This window comes from Elephas maximus, chromosome 19, assembly GCF_024166365.1.
Source record: "Elephas maximus indicus isolate mEleMax1 chromosome 19, mEleMax1 primary haplotype, whole genome shotgun sequence".
Classification (NCBI taxonomy): Eukaryota; Metazoa; Chordata; class Mammalia; order Proboscidea; family Elephantidae; genus Elephas; species Elephas maximus.
In genome coordinates, this window is record NC_064837.1 from 58,190,616 (window position 1) to 58,202,626 (window position 12,011).

At 47.9% G+C, this 12,011-nt stretch overlaps 1 protein-coding gene across 2 annotated transcripts in view; it reads left to right on the forward strand.

Annotated features, from left to right (window-relative positions):
* The first annotated feature begins 11,636 nt into the window (after nt 1-11,636).
* Nucleotides 11,637-12,011, forward strand: part of AXIN2 (axin 2) — a 33,250-nt gene continuing 32,875 nt past the window's right edge. Inside the window, exon 1 of one of the 2 annotated variants that reach the window (XM_049859732.1) lies at nt 11,637-11,653. The gene's annotated coding sequence lies outside the window, so the exon portion shown is untranslated. The other variant, XM_049859730.1, reaches the window with a different exon arrangement.

A 12,011-nucleotide genomic window follows, 5' to 3' on the forward strand; every position in this document is an offset into this window, starting at 1 on the left:
CAGTCCAGGCTGTGGCACACAGTGGGCTGCAAGAAAGTTGGGGAGCCAGCCAGCAGCGTTCCCCTGCCGGTGTGGAGGAAAAGCAGGGAAAAGCCCAACATCGGATGCCCTGCCTTCCTCCCCACTAGGGAAAAAAAAGTTTCCAAGGAAAAAGGCTCCAGGAAAAAGCCCAGGCCCTGTCCCAGGAAACACACGGGACCCTCCATTGTCTTGTAGAGTTTAAAGTTGACACTTTTTCAGAGGGAAATTTGGATGGGGACCCCCTGGAGATGGTTGCAGAGGGAAAGGATGGCAGCCTTTGTGGGGGTAGAAGAGGTCAAAACTCAAGGGGTGGGGGATGGGAAGCTCAGGTCAGTTAAACATGAGCCAAGTTCGGGTGAAGCAGCTGCTCGACCCTATACAAGGTGGGTGGCCGCCTGGGAAAGCGGAAGCGGGCAAACGGCCTCCTTGCCATCCCACACCCCTGCCCCACTCCTGGGTGGCGGCCTCCTTGCCATCCCACACCCCTGCCCCCCTCCTGGGTGGCGGAGCTCACGAGGCCTTTCTTGGTCTTGAACTCTGCAGCTGGGGCTTCCCCAGGGAGCCCTCTGGCCTCCACCACCCTGACGCCATCTTTCCCCCTCCAGGCAGGCTGCAGTCTCTCACCTGCTCCTTATACCTTCTACATCTCTCCTTCCCATTGCCAAGACCACATTATCTAACCCCCGAGTCAGCCCTCCAAGTCTTGACCATTTTCTGATTTGTGAATTAACTGATGCAAGTTTCACAAAGGTAGGCAGTTTTAAACAAAGCAAACACATTGATCTTCTTGATAATAATTACATTCTGCAAAAAGAAAGACTCAGTTGCGGGGGAGGAGGAACAGCCATCGACTAAAAAGATTTGCCTTCTTGTCCTTGTCATTGTTGAAGTTAGCAAATTGCCCCAGTCCTCCTTGTCTGGAGAGCTTGGCTGCTTGGCTAGTCGATAATTGCTTATTCCACTTTACTTTTTTCCCAAACATCCCCTAAGTGTCTGGGCGATTCATTGAGATTATCAAGACAGATTTTGCGGTTTCAATAGTTATTTTATCTTTTCCTGTGCTTAGACTTTATTGGCAAACGTATTTATCAAGACACCCTTAGTACCAGGAAATGAGAGTTGATCCACACATTTTAATCTGTGTTTGAGATCCTGATGCTTTTGCTAAGAAAACCATTATGTTCAACCATATCTAATCTGCAGACAATTCCTCCTTGTTCCTTCAGGGGATATACTTCTACCACACCCCGTCATTAAAATGGTCATCGGGTAACAAAATGGGAAGAACAGTTTTCCAAAGGCTTTCAGTGTCTTCCCACTGGGGAATTTTTTCCCTCCATGTAAATTTGTGGGCGGAGACTTTGCCTTCCAAAGATTATCACTCAAAGAATTAACCCCAAGCCCTCATTACTTTTGGTACCACATCCAAATCTAATGATACTCTAGTAGCATTTTTCTTCCAGGTTCTCCAACACTGCAAAGGGAAGCTCCATTTCCTGTTTCTAAACTTGGTTGCAAAAGGTAATATTATTCACATTTGCGTTTTAGACCAATAGGTTTTGTCTCTGTTTAGAAAAAATGCAGGCTTGGATAAAGGTGATAGCAAAGCAAATACTGTTTTTGCATACAAATATCTCTATACTATAATTCAGTAAAGTCTCAAAATGATTTTGGTTTTCCTTTCATAACCTATTTGGAGAAATGTTTTAGCGACTTGGTTTTTAGCTTTAGCAATATTAGCTGACAGGCAGAAGTCTTACTGTCTCAGTTTCTTAGTACTGTTACAACAGAAATACCACAAGTGGGTGGCTTTAGCAAACAGAAATTTATTTTCTCACAGTTTAGGAGGCTAGAAGTCTGAATTCAGGGAGCTGGCTCTAGGGGAAGGCTTTCTCTATGTCAGCTCTGAGGAAAGGTCCTTGTCTCTTTTCAGCTTCTGTTCTTGGCTCCTTGGTAATCTTCAAGTGGCATGGCATTTATCTTCCCCTATCTCTGCTTGCCTCTTTGTGCCTAACCTGCTCTTTTTATATTTCAAAGGTAATTGGCTTAAAATATACCCTACACTGGTATGGTCTCTTAACGTAACAAAGAAAACCCATTCCCAAATGGGATTATAACCACAGGTATAGGGGTTAGGATTTGCAACACATATTTTGGGGGGACACAATTCAATCCATAACACTTATCTACAGGTCTGTTTTATCCACTCCCCTCCTCAAAGGATGCATTGCCATCTATGGGTCTGGAATCTGGAAGGGCTCAGCTGGGTGCCTCTGGCTTTAAGTCTTTCAGGAGTTTGTAGCCAAGCTATTGGCAGGGGCTGCTGCTAACTAAAGGCTCAACTGGCTAGTCAATAACTACTGATTCTACTTACTTTGGAAGGGGTCGGCTTCCAAGGTCACTCACTCGGTTGTTGGCAGGCCTTGGTGCCTCACCACATGGGCCTTTCTACAAAGCTGCCTCACAATCCTGGAGAAAGGGCACACAATGGAATTTGTGGTCTTTTTATAACCTAATCTCAGAAGGCACATCCCATCACATCTACCATATTCACCTCATTTGAAGCAAGTCAGTAAGTCCTGCCCACGCCCAAGGGGAGGGAATTACAGAAGGGCATGAACGCCTGGAGGGGGGTCACTGGGGACCAACTAAAATGCAGCTCCCCTGGTGCAGGGGCACGCCAGAGGCTTGGTGCAGGCAGCGCACGCCAAGACCCTGCTCTGTGTTGAGGATGGTGTTGGTTTTGATTAGCCAGTGCACATATTTTACCAGTTGTTAAGTATTTCAAATGTCATCCTTGTCCACAACCCTGCTCAACCGTTTATTGAGTCCCTACCTTGTGCCAGGTACTTGGCTAAGGGACACAAGTACATTTGATGCTCTTTATTTGTGGATTCCATATTTCTGAATTTGCCTACACACTAAAATTTATTTGTAACCCCAAAATCCACACTCACTGTACTTTTTGCAGTCATTCATGGACATGTGTATGCAACCGAGTGGTGAAAAATTTGAGTTCTCTGCCTTCTGGTTTCAGTTCTCATATTGTAAACAAGTGTCTTTTTTGTGGTGTATTTAATGCTACATTTTTCACATTTTTGAGCTTTTTGTTGGTGATTTTGCTTTTTAAAAAGGCCTTCAAGTGTAGTGCTGAAGGGCCATCTAGCATTGCTAAGCACAAGAAGACCGCCATGTGCCTTACAGAACATACATGTGGTGGATATGCTTCATCAGGCTTGAGTTGTAGTGTTGTCGGCCACCAGTTTAGTGTTAATGAATCAATGATGCATTTTATTTTATTTTTATTGTGCTTTAAAGTTTACAGAGCCAGTTAGTTTCGATAGTTTGCACATAAAGCGTTCCATGACATTGTTTTCGTTCCCCACAATGTGTCAGCACTCTCTCCATTTCTGCCCTGGTTTTCCTGCTTCCTTTTGCCCTGATTTTCTCCCCCTTCCTGCCTTCTCATCTTTGCTTTTGGGCAAATGTTGCCCTTTTGATCTTGTAGAATTGATTATTCTAAGGAACACATTCATCTCAGGTGTTATTGTTTATTGTATGGACCTGTCTATGGTTTGGCTGAAAGGTGGTCTCCTGGAATGACTTCAGTTACAGGCCAGAAGGGTTTCTTAGAGACACAGTCTCAGGGGTTCCTTATGTCTCTGTCGGACCAGTAAGTCCGCTCTTTTTGTGGATTTGATTTTTTGTTCTACTTTTTTTTTCTCCTGCTCTGTTCAGGACTCTATGTTGTGATCCCAGTCAGAGTGGTCGGTAATGGTAGCCAGGTACCATCTAATTCTTCTGGTCTCAGGATCGCGTAGGTTGTGGTTCATGAGGTCCATTAGTCCTTTGGACTAACCACTCCCTTGGATCTTTGGTTTTCTTCCCTCTCCTTTGTTTCAGACGGGAAAAGACCAATAGATGTATCTTAGATGGCTGCTCACAAGCTTTTAAGACCCCAGATGTTACTTACCAAAGTAGGATGCAGAGCATTGTCTCTGTGAACTGTGTTGAACTGATTGACGTAGATGTCCCCTGAATCTATGATCCTTCACCTTTGAGCCTAGGAACTTTGTTCCATGAGGTGTTTGGTTATGTCTAAAAAGTTTCCATGACTGTACCCCTCATGTGCCCTATTGCCTATATTAATATACATGCAGCATCTACAATTACGCATGCAGAAATATCCACAACCAAACCTATATCTGCAGGTGGGTGTGCTCCCTTACACCCTCTCACACCTCTTCAGCATACCTACCTACCTATGTATCCTTTCATAGATCATTGTTTGTTAATACTATTGTTGCAGGATTGCCTCTTATAGTAATTACCGTAGTTGCCCTTTATTCTTTCGTTCCTCTCAGTGTCTTCCTTTGCATTAGTCATGTTGCCCTGACTTCCCCATATTCAACAATGTATTTTTAATAAGGCGTTTTTAGACAGAAACACACATAAAACAAAGTTATGTATATATTTTTTATTTGTCTTTAGACAGAAACACACATAAAACAAAGTTATGTATTGATAGGTTGATGAAAATGTTGTGACTAGAGGCTCGAAGGAACCTAACCCTGTATTTCCCCTAGGAGCAATGGTTCAGTATTCGCTAACTCAGTGTTCACAGCAATTTTATAGACCATAGCTGCAGTGAATAACGAGAATAACCCGTTGCCTAGAGTCAATTCTGATTCATAGTGACCCTGTATGACAGAGTAGAACTGCCCCATAGGGTTTCCAGGGCTGTAATATTTACAGAAGTTGACTGCTACATTTTTCTCCCATGGAGTGGCTGGTGAGTTTGAACTGCTGACCTTTTGCTTAGGAGTTGTGCGCTTAACCACTGAGCTGCCGGAGTTCCTTAACAAGAATAGACTGCATCATAAAACAGGGTTTCATTCTCAGAGGGTCCATGGTTGAGAGGGTGGGACACAGAAGTAGATCAACCTAATTCTTTTGCTAGAGGTGAGGCCCAGGTGCCATGGGAGTATGGAGGGAGTTGCCTATTCCAGTCCATGGGGGACAAGGCAGGCTTCACCGAGTGGGACAGGAACTAAAAGGAGTGAGGAAGTTAAGGACAAAGGCACAGAGGAACTGGAAGATGGGAGCCACCAAGCAGAGATGCACCTTGCAGGGGGAGGAGGTGGCAGCAAAAGAGAACTGGAGATCAGCCCAGGCCTACCACCTTTTGTTACATTTGAGGCACCTGTGGCCAGCCCATTACTGTGTGAAGATGATGAACAATGATTATGAAAGACTCGAGGGCTATAGCTTTGGGAGGTTCTGGTCTCTAGAGGGAATCCCTGGGTGGGGAGTCCCCACGTGGTGCAAATTTTTAAGTGCTTGGCTGTTGTTCTTGTTGTGTGCCATCAAGTGGGTTTTGACTCATAGTGACCCTACAGGACAGAGTAGAACTGCCCCATAGGGTTTCCAAGGCTATAATCTTTTCAGAAGCAGATTGCCAGGTCTTTTCTCCCTCAGAGCCACTGGTAGTTTTGAACTGCCTACTTATTGGTTAGCAGCCGAGCACGTAACCATCACGCCACCAGGACTCTTTAAGTGTATGGTGCTTGACTACTAACCAAAAGGTTAGTGGTTCGAGTCCACCCAGAGGTGCCTCAGAAGAAAGACCTGGCAATCTACTTCTGAAAGATCACAGCCATTGAAAACCCTATGGAACACAGCTCTACTCTGAAATACATGGGGTTGCCATGAGTTGGAGCTGACTTGACCGTAACTGTTTTGTTTGTTTGTTTGTTTTTGTTTTTGGTCTCTAGAGAGTAAAGCTTGAAATGATGGGGGTGGGGGAGGGGAGCAGAAGATTGCCCAGAAAACAGTTCAGAAGGAAGAAAACCAGGGAAAGAACAACACTTGAGGGATGGGAGGAGGGGAGGCAAGGCAATGATTAGGAGAAAGTCTTGTCAAATAAGTTGGGGAGAGAGAGACTTTAAGAAGGAGAAGATAAGCCAATCAGCCAGGCAACATACAGATGAAAATGGGCCTGTTTGACTTAGTAATTGTTGTTATTAGTTGCTGTCTCGTTGGCTCTGACTCATGGCAACCCCATGTACAACAGAACACCCTACCCCATCTTCATACTCGTCTATATGCTCCAGTCGATTATTGTGGTCACTGTGTCTTCCAGCCTAGGGGTTCATCTTCTAGCACTATGTCTATTGAACAATATTCTGCTGTGATCCATAGGGCTTTCACTGAGTGATTTTCAGAAGTAGATCACCAGGCCTGTCTTCCTAGTCCATCTTAGTCTGTCAGCACCACTGAAACCTGTCCACTATGGGTGACCCTGCTGGTATTTGAAATACTGGTAGCATAGCTTCCAGCATCATAGCAACACAGAAGCCACTACAGTAGGACAAACTGACGGATGGGTGGTGGGACTTGGCAATTAAGATGTCTTTTACCTAGCTGTGAATGGCTTCCCTGGAGTTGTGGAAGAGAAAGAGAGACTGCAATGGGTGGAGAAGACAAGGAGAGGAGAGGAAATATAAATAGCAAGTGTGGACTCCTCTTGAAAGAAGTTTGCCAGCCACTACCTGATCGCTCTGAATCCAATAAGGTCAGGGAAGGGGGCATTGCTACTGCACTGGCAGGTTATCTGATAAAGTGGCACATTGAGGACTTGATGTAGGGAAGGTTCTGTAACATGGAGCAAAATCCAGAACCTGCCCAGATGTTCTGAGGGCATCTCACCCCACTGTGGCAAACCCTTTACAGCCTGGGAAAGCAATCAGTTAGCGTGTGGAAATGTTCAAGGCAAATCAAAACCCGAATTGACATGGAAGAATAAAGAAACTTATTTCGAGTTCAGCAAAACTTTGCTTTCCAGAAGTTGGTTAAAATGAGCAAAATGAAACATCAGGAGCAGAACGTGCCTATGGGGATGGCTTAGAAACACAGACCTAAATATTAGCAATGCTTCACATGTCACCAGTTGGAGTGATGAGTGTAGGGATTTTTTTCCTACCTATTTTTCAGTTCCTTTTCTGAAAATCATCTTATTGAGTGGGTGTGCTTGACACTATGAACAAGCTAACTTTGGAAAACAGAACCTCTTTCTGGATTTGCTTTGATACTGATGGTGTCTTCTGGTTATAAGCTCAGGCCCACTCTTAGCTGCCAAGATGAAGAAAGGTGGGATTCAAAACATCCAGCAGTTTGGAGCTCCATTTATAATAAATATTAAAAACATTTGAAAGTAAATCAAATTACCCAAATTTTAGGAAGATTTAAATTATCATTTAATTAGCTGTGTTTTAAAGTTAATATACCAAAGATGATACTGTTATTAACAAAAGGAGTTTTCCCAGCATTTCTAGTAGGAGGATTTCTTAGTGAAACCTTACTTTGCTCTTGTGGAGTCAAAATTTCTACGTTGGCATTTCCGATCCTTTTTCTGCTAAAGGGAGAAGAGGCAGGGAGAGAGAGCGGCAGGAAGTTGGCTCCCATCCTGTCCTTTACTCCTCTCAGGCTCTGTTAAAGTCACCTCTCTCTTAGGCTGGATCAGCCTCACTGAGATGCCCATGGAAACAGCTGCCATCATTCAAGGACTGGGGAGCCGCCCAGGATCAGGCTGCGGGTAGCCCAGTTCTAGGGGTCAAAACTTTAGGGGTTGAATGAGGCACGCTTCTGTGTAATTTGAGGCTGAAGCTCTGTTCTGATTCTTTGAGGAAAACATCCCAAATCCTATTTATTAGTCCTTCCGTGGAAGTCAAGGACTCAAGATGCTCAGGCCCACCTCTTAACAGCCTTGCTCTTGGTCTCCTCACCTTGATGTGGTGGAAAAAGGAGAGGATGGACCAAGAATCAGGACCTCTGGGAGGTTCTAGCTCAGCTCTGACATGGGCAAAATGATCTTGGGAAAATCCCTTCACCCTCTCTCTGCTTGATGTCCCTCCTCTGTTAAATGATGGTATTGAATTAGATAGCATGTTAAGGACCCCTTGGGTTGGGATATTCTGATATTACTTTTTGGGCACTGGATATGGGACTGTCTTTGAAAGAGGGCAGAAAGGCACAGTCCCATTTGTTCCCCCAGCCCCAGCCCCTCTGTGCAGGGATGACAGCTAGGCTTTTGAGGACCTCTTTGGTCAGGTTCCAGGCCCCTAACCCAGGAGTATGGCTCCTAATTTGGAAGGTGTCTTTGCTCTGTAGACGGGCAGTTTCTTCCAGAACAGGTAACAGGTTATAGGTTATTGAGGAGACAGGGCAGCTACACAGAAATAACCACCATGTTTTGAGTGCCTACTATGTGTCAAGCACCTTGCTGGGCATTTTCTTTATGGCTCATCCCTACCACAGCCTTTTGAGGGGGCGGTTTTTCCACTCTATAGGTGAACAAAGGGAGACTCCCAGTGGTTGGGTCACCTACAGTCTTGGGAAAGGTTACCTGTGTCTCTCTCCACCTCCCTCCCTAAACAAAGCTACATTGTCTAAGGCGGCACTTTTCCAAAGAAATTAAAGGCAACGTTTCTGAATCTTAGCGAGCCACGTCTTGGGTCTGAGTTCCCCTGGAGCCCCGGCGGTGTGACTTTCCTTCCAGAGTGGCTTTTGTGGGGCTCACTAAAGGTCAGCGATCTGGCCAGATGCCTCTCAGGCAGCCCGGAGTCCTGGTTTTCTGGGATTCTAGGATTTCAGTCCAGTACATAATTCCAGAAGAGAATCACCAACCACCCCCCCTCCAGCTTTATTAAACTTGTCTGCACTTGGGCAAAGTGGCCTGTTTATTCTCTGTAGGGTTTTTCTTTAAAGGGGGGCGGGGAGTGAGCATGTGCAGAAATCCATCACCTTGCTTTCTAGTTTCCAGGCAACCATGCAGGATTACAACAAGTCACATGATAGTGCTGCTGCCAGGGAGAAGGGGAAAATGGAACATGGTGCTATCTTGAGAAAGGGGCTGAGTAAAAGCAAAGGACTTTGGCTTTTTCTCTAGAAATATTATCAACAAGTAGTCAAAGACACAGAGGCTAGAGAGAGCTTCTGGCTTCTCAGCACTTTGCCCTGTCTCCTGCTGGGTGGAAAATGTACCACAGAGAAGTAGAGGAGAGAGGGGAGCAGGGCAGGGGTGAGATGGGGGGGCAGTCATGGGCCTGAGGTGACCAAGCACCTGTTGTGGTAGCCAGGCTCCCTCTCCAAAGGGCTGTTCCTGAGAAGATCCAAAGTGAGCCAGGCCTTGCTCCTGCTTCCCACGGTCAGCCCCTCCTTCCTGCCACTGCAGCACTGGGATAATGAGGGCACTGAAGGGGTGTCCTTTGGTTAAAGGGATCCTATGATGATGAGGGCTGGGTGGGGGGCCGTGAAGGGTCAGCCGGGACAGCAGGGAGGGGAGGAAAGCCACCCATGAAGACCAAGTTTCCACTTCCTGTTTTGAACCTTCCTCTTTCTGAATGCTGTTTATTTTGATTTTGATGTTTTGATATTTCCACCTCCCCTCCCCCACATTGTGTGTGTGTGTGTGTGTGTGTGTGTGTGTGTGTGTGCGTGCGCACGTGCACGCTGTTGTTTATATTGTAGATGCTTCTATGGCAATTCATTCCATTCCTCTCTGTATACATTTTTGTTCCTTAATAACACCCTCTGTGGCCTAAAGACTCCCTGGAGCCACAGGTTCTGACCCAAGGGACAGCTTTGTTCTTTGCTCTCCTGGAGTGGGGTGGGTGTGCCCTTGGCCCTGGGTCCCATACACCAGCTCAGAGCTCACACCCACAAGCCACATGAGAGGGGCCGGCAGCCATTCACCCTTGGGATTCCAGGAGGCTGGGCCAGGAGACGGAGCCAACCTGAGACAGACTGGCTTCCAGTGTCCTCACACCCAACAGTGACCCAAAGATGACTCATCAGGCCACACTCTCTCTGACCTTCCTGGTTTGCCCTGAGGTGGCTGTATTTCATAGCCTGGACTGCTGGCTTTAAGCCAGCCCTGCCACCTGGGGAGGTGTTGCCCAGAGGGGCAAATGTGGACACAGAGAGGCAGGTCTCCTGGAGGGAGATGCTGCCCTCCTTGGCACCCAGGAGCTGGAGACTATGGCAGCATGGGTGCAAAGGCTGTATAGTCCCTTGTCCCACCGTTCTATGCTGAGGGCAGTGGAATGCTGTCCCTGAGGTTTGCCCTTTTCCAGCATACCATGGGTGGCATATCTTCTTTGTCTTTTCCTGTGGAAACCTAAACAGCCTGATGAGGGGTTAGAGGCACCTCTACATTTAAAAGAGCTTGTCAGACATAAAGGTCCCTGGGTGGAACAAACGGTTTGCAATCAGCTGCTAACTGAAAGGTTGGTGGTTCAAGCCCACCCAGCAAGAAAGGCCTCGTGATCTCTTTCCCTAAAGATTCCAGCTGTGAAAACCCTATGGGGCAGCTGTACTCCTTAACACGTGGGGTGGCCGTGAGTTGGAATCTACTCTACAGCACCAGGGTTGCTTGGTTTTAGTCAGACATGAAATTAAAGAAGAAAGAAAATGAAGAAAAAGTGAGTGGAAGTGGAGAGCCAAATCCCAGGCTTAGCTCTGATGAGGCTGGGGGCTCTGCCCAGCAGTTCTTGACGCTCCTTGGTTTATACTCTGAATGCTTTTTAAGAGGAAGAGTTAACTTTTTAGGTCATCCCATGAGAGATCATTCTCAAGCAATAGATGAACAAACATATAATGTTCCGGGATGTGTGGTATATTTTCTTACTGTCCTAGGGGAAAAGAGAAGGTTGTGTCCCATGAACATTATTGGGGGAAGGTGGGACCGTGGCAGTGCGATGAGGTGCTTTCAATACGTTAAAACCGCGGTGTCTAGGGGGAAAGAAGACAGCCCATGTCAGCTTAATACGTAACATATGGGAGGACGGAGGACGCTTGGAAGAGAATGACGGGTGTGCAGCTGCTACAGAGAGATGGTCAATGTGCGTGCAGTGAAGGATCCGCTGGGCCAGGCCAGGTTAGGAGTTGGGATTAAATCTTCGGGAAATTTAGGAATGCTTCCTAACGAGGTGTCAGGGAGCGTCTCCAAGCTCTCAGGCCTGTGCTAGTAGATTCACGCCCTCATCTTCCCACTTCCACATACGCACCTTAGCCCTGTATTTACCCAAACTCAGATCGCGCGCACATGCACGCACACGCCTGCGCCCGAGCCCGCGGACGCTCTATGACACTTGGCCTGTCGATCCCAGGGCTAGAAATCCCTTTACAAGGATCTCCAAGACCAAATTCTCAGAGAAACTTTAATAGGAGGTAGAAAAGTGTTTGATGATAGGGGGAAAAAAAATCTGCTTGCTTGCAGTTCTGGCGATCGCCAGAATGCTACAATAAACTGTTGCATTCCAGAGCTGGGGAGGGCGAGGGAAGGCAGGGGAGGAGGCGAGAGCAAAGAGACCAGAGAACTTGGAAGACGAAATCAGAAACTCGGGCTGCGAAAGCCGCTGGGGCCGCGGGGGGCTGGCAAGGGGCGGAGGAGGCCGGGGAAGGGTTAACGCGGGCGCAGAGCGTGCGGCGGGGGCGGGTCGGGAGCGGGTGCTGTCCCTTTAAGGCGGGCGGCGCGGGCCAGCCGAGCGCGGCTGTGATAGGCGCGGCGGGATCACTGGCTCCTGAAGCCGGGCCCGGGGGAGTCGGCTGGAGCCGGCTGCGCTTTGATAAGGTCCTGGCAACTCAGTAACGACCCGAGCGCCTGGAAATAAAAATACCCCCCAATAGCCTAGGCTTTTGGGGCGGCCCGGCGTCGGAGCCGCCCGTCTCCCCCGCAGAAAACTCTGGTGTAAAAGGTGGGGGTGCAGGCCTGGGCCCCGAAGAGCTGCTTCCGAGGAAGCCTCCTCTTGGCCCTGGGACGAGGTCGCGCCAAGCCCCATCGCGGGCTCGGGGGGAGGGGGGCCCGGTGGGGCCGAGGCCGGGCTGGGGAGGGGGCCGCGGGCCCGACGGCCCACAGGAGGGGTGCTGGGGGTGCGGGGGGCGGCCCGGTGCGCGGCGGGCGCGTACCTCCCTTTCAGGACCGTGCGCTC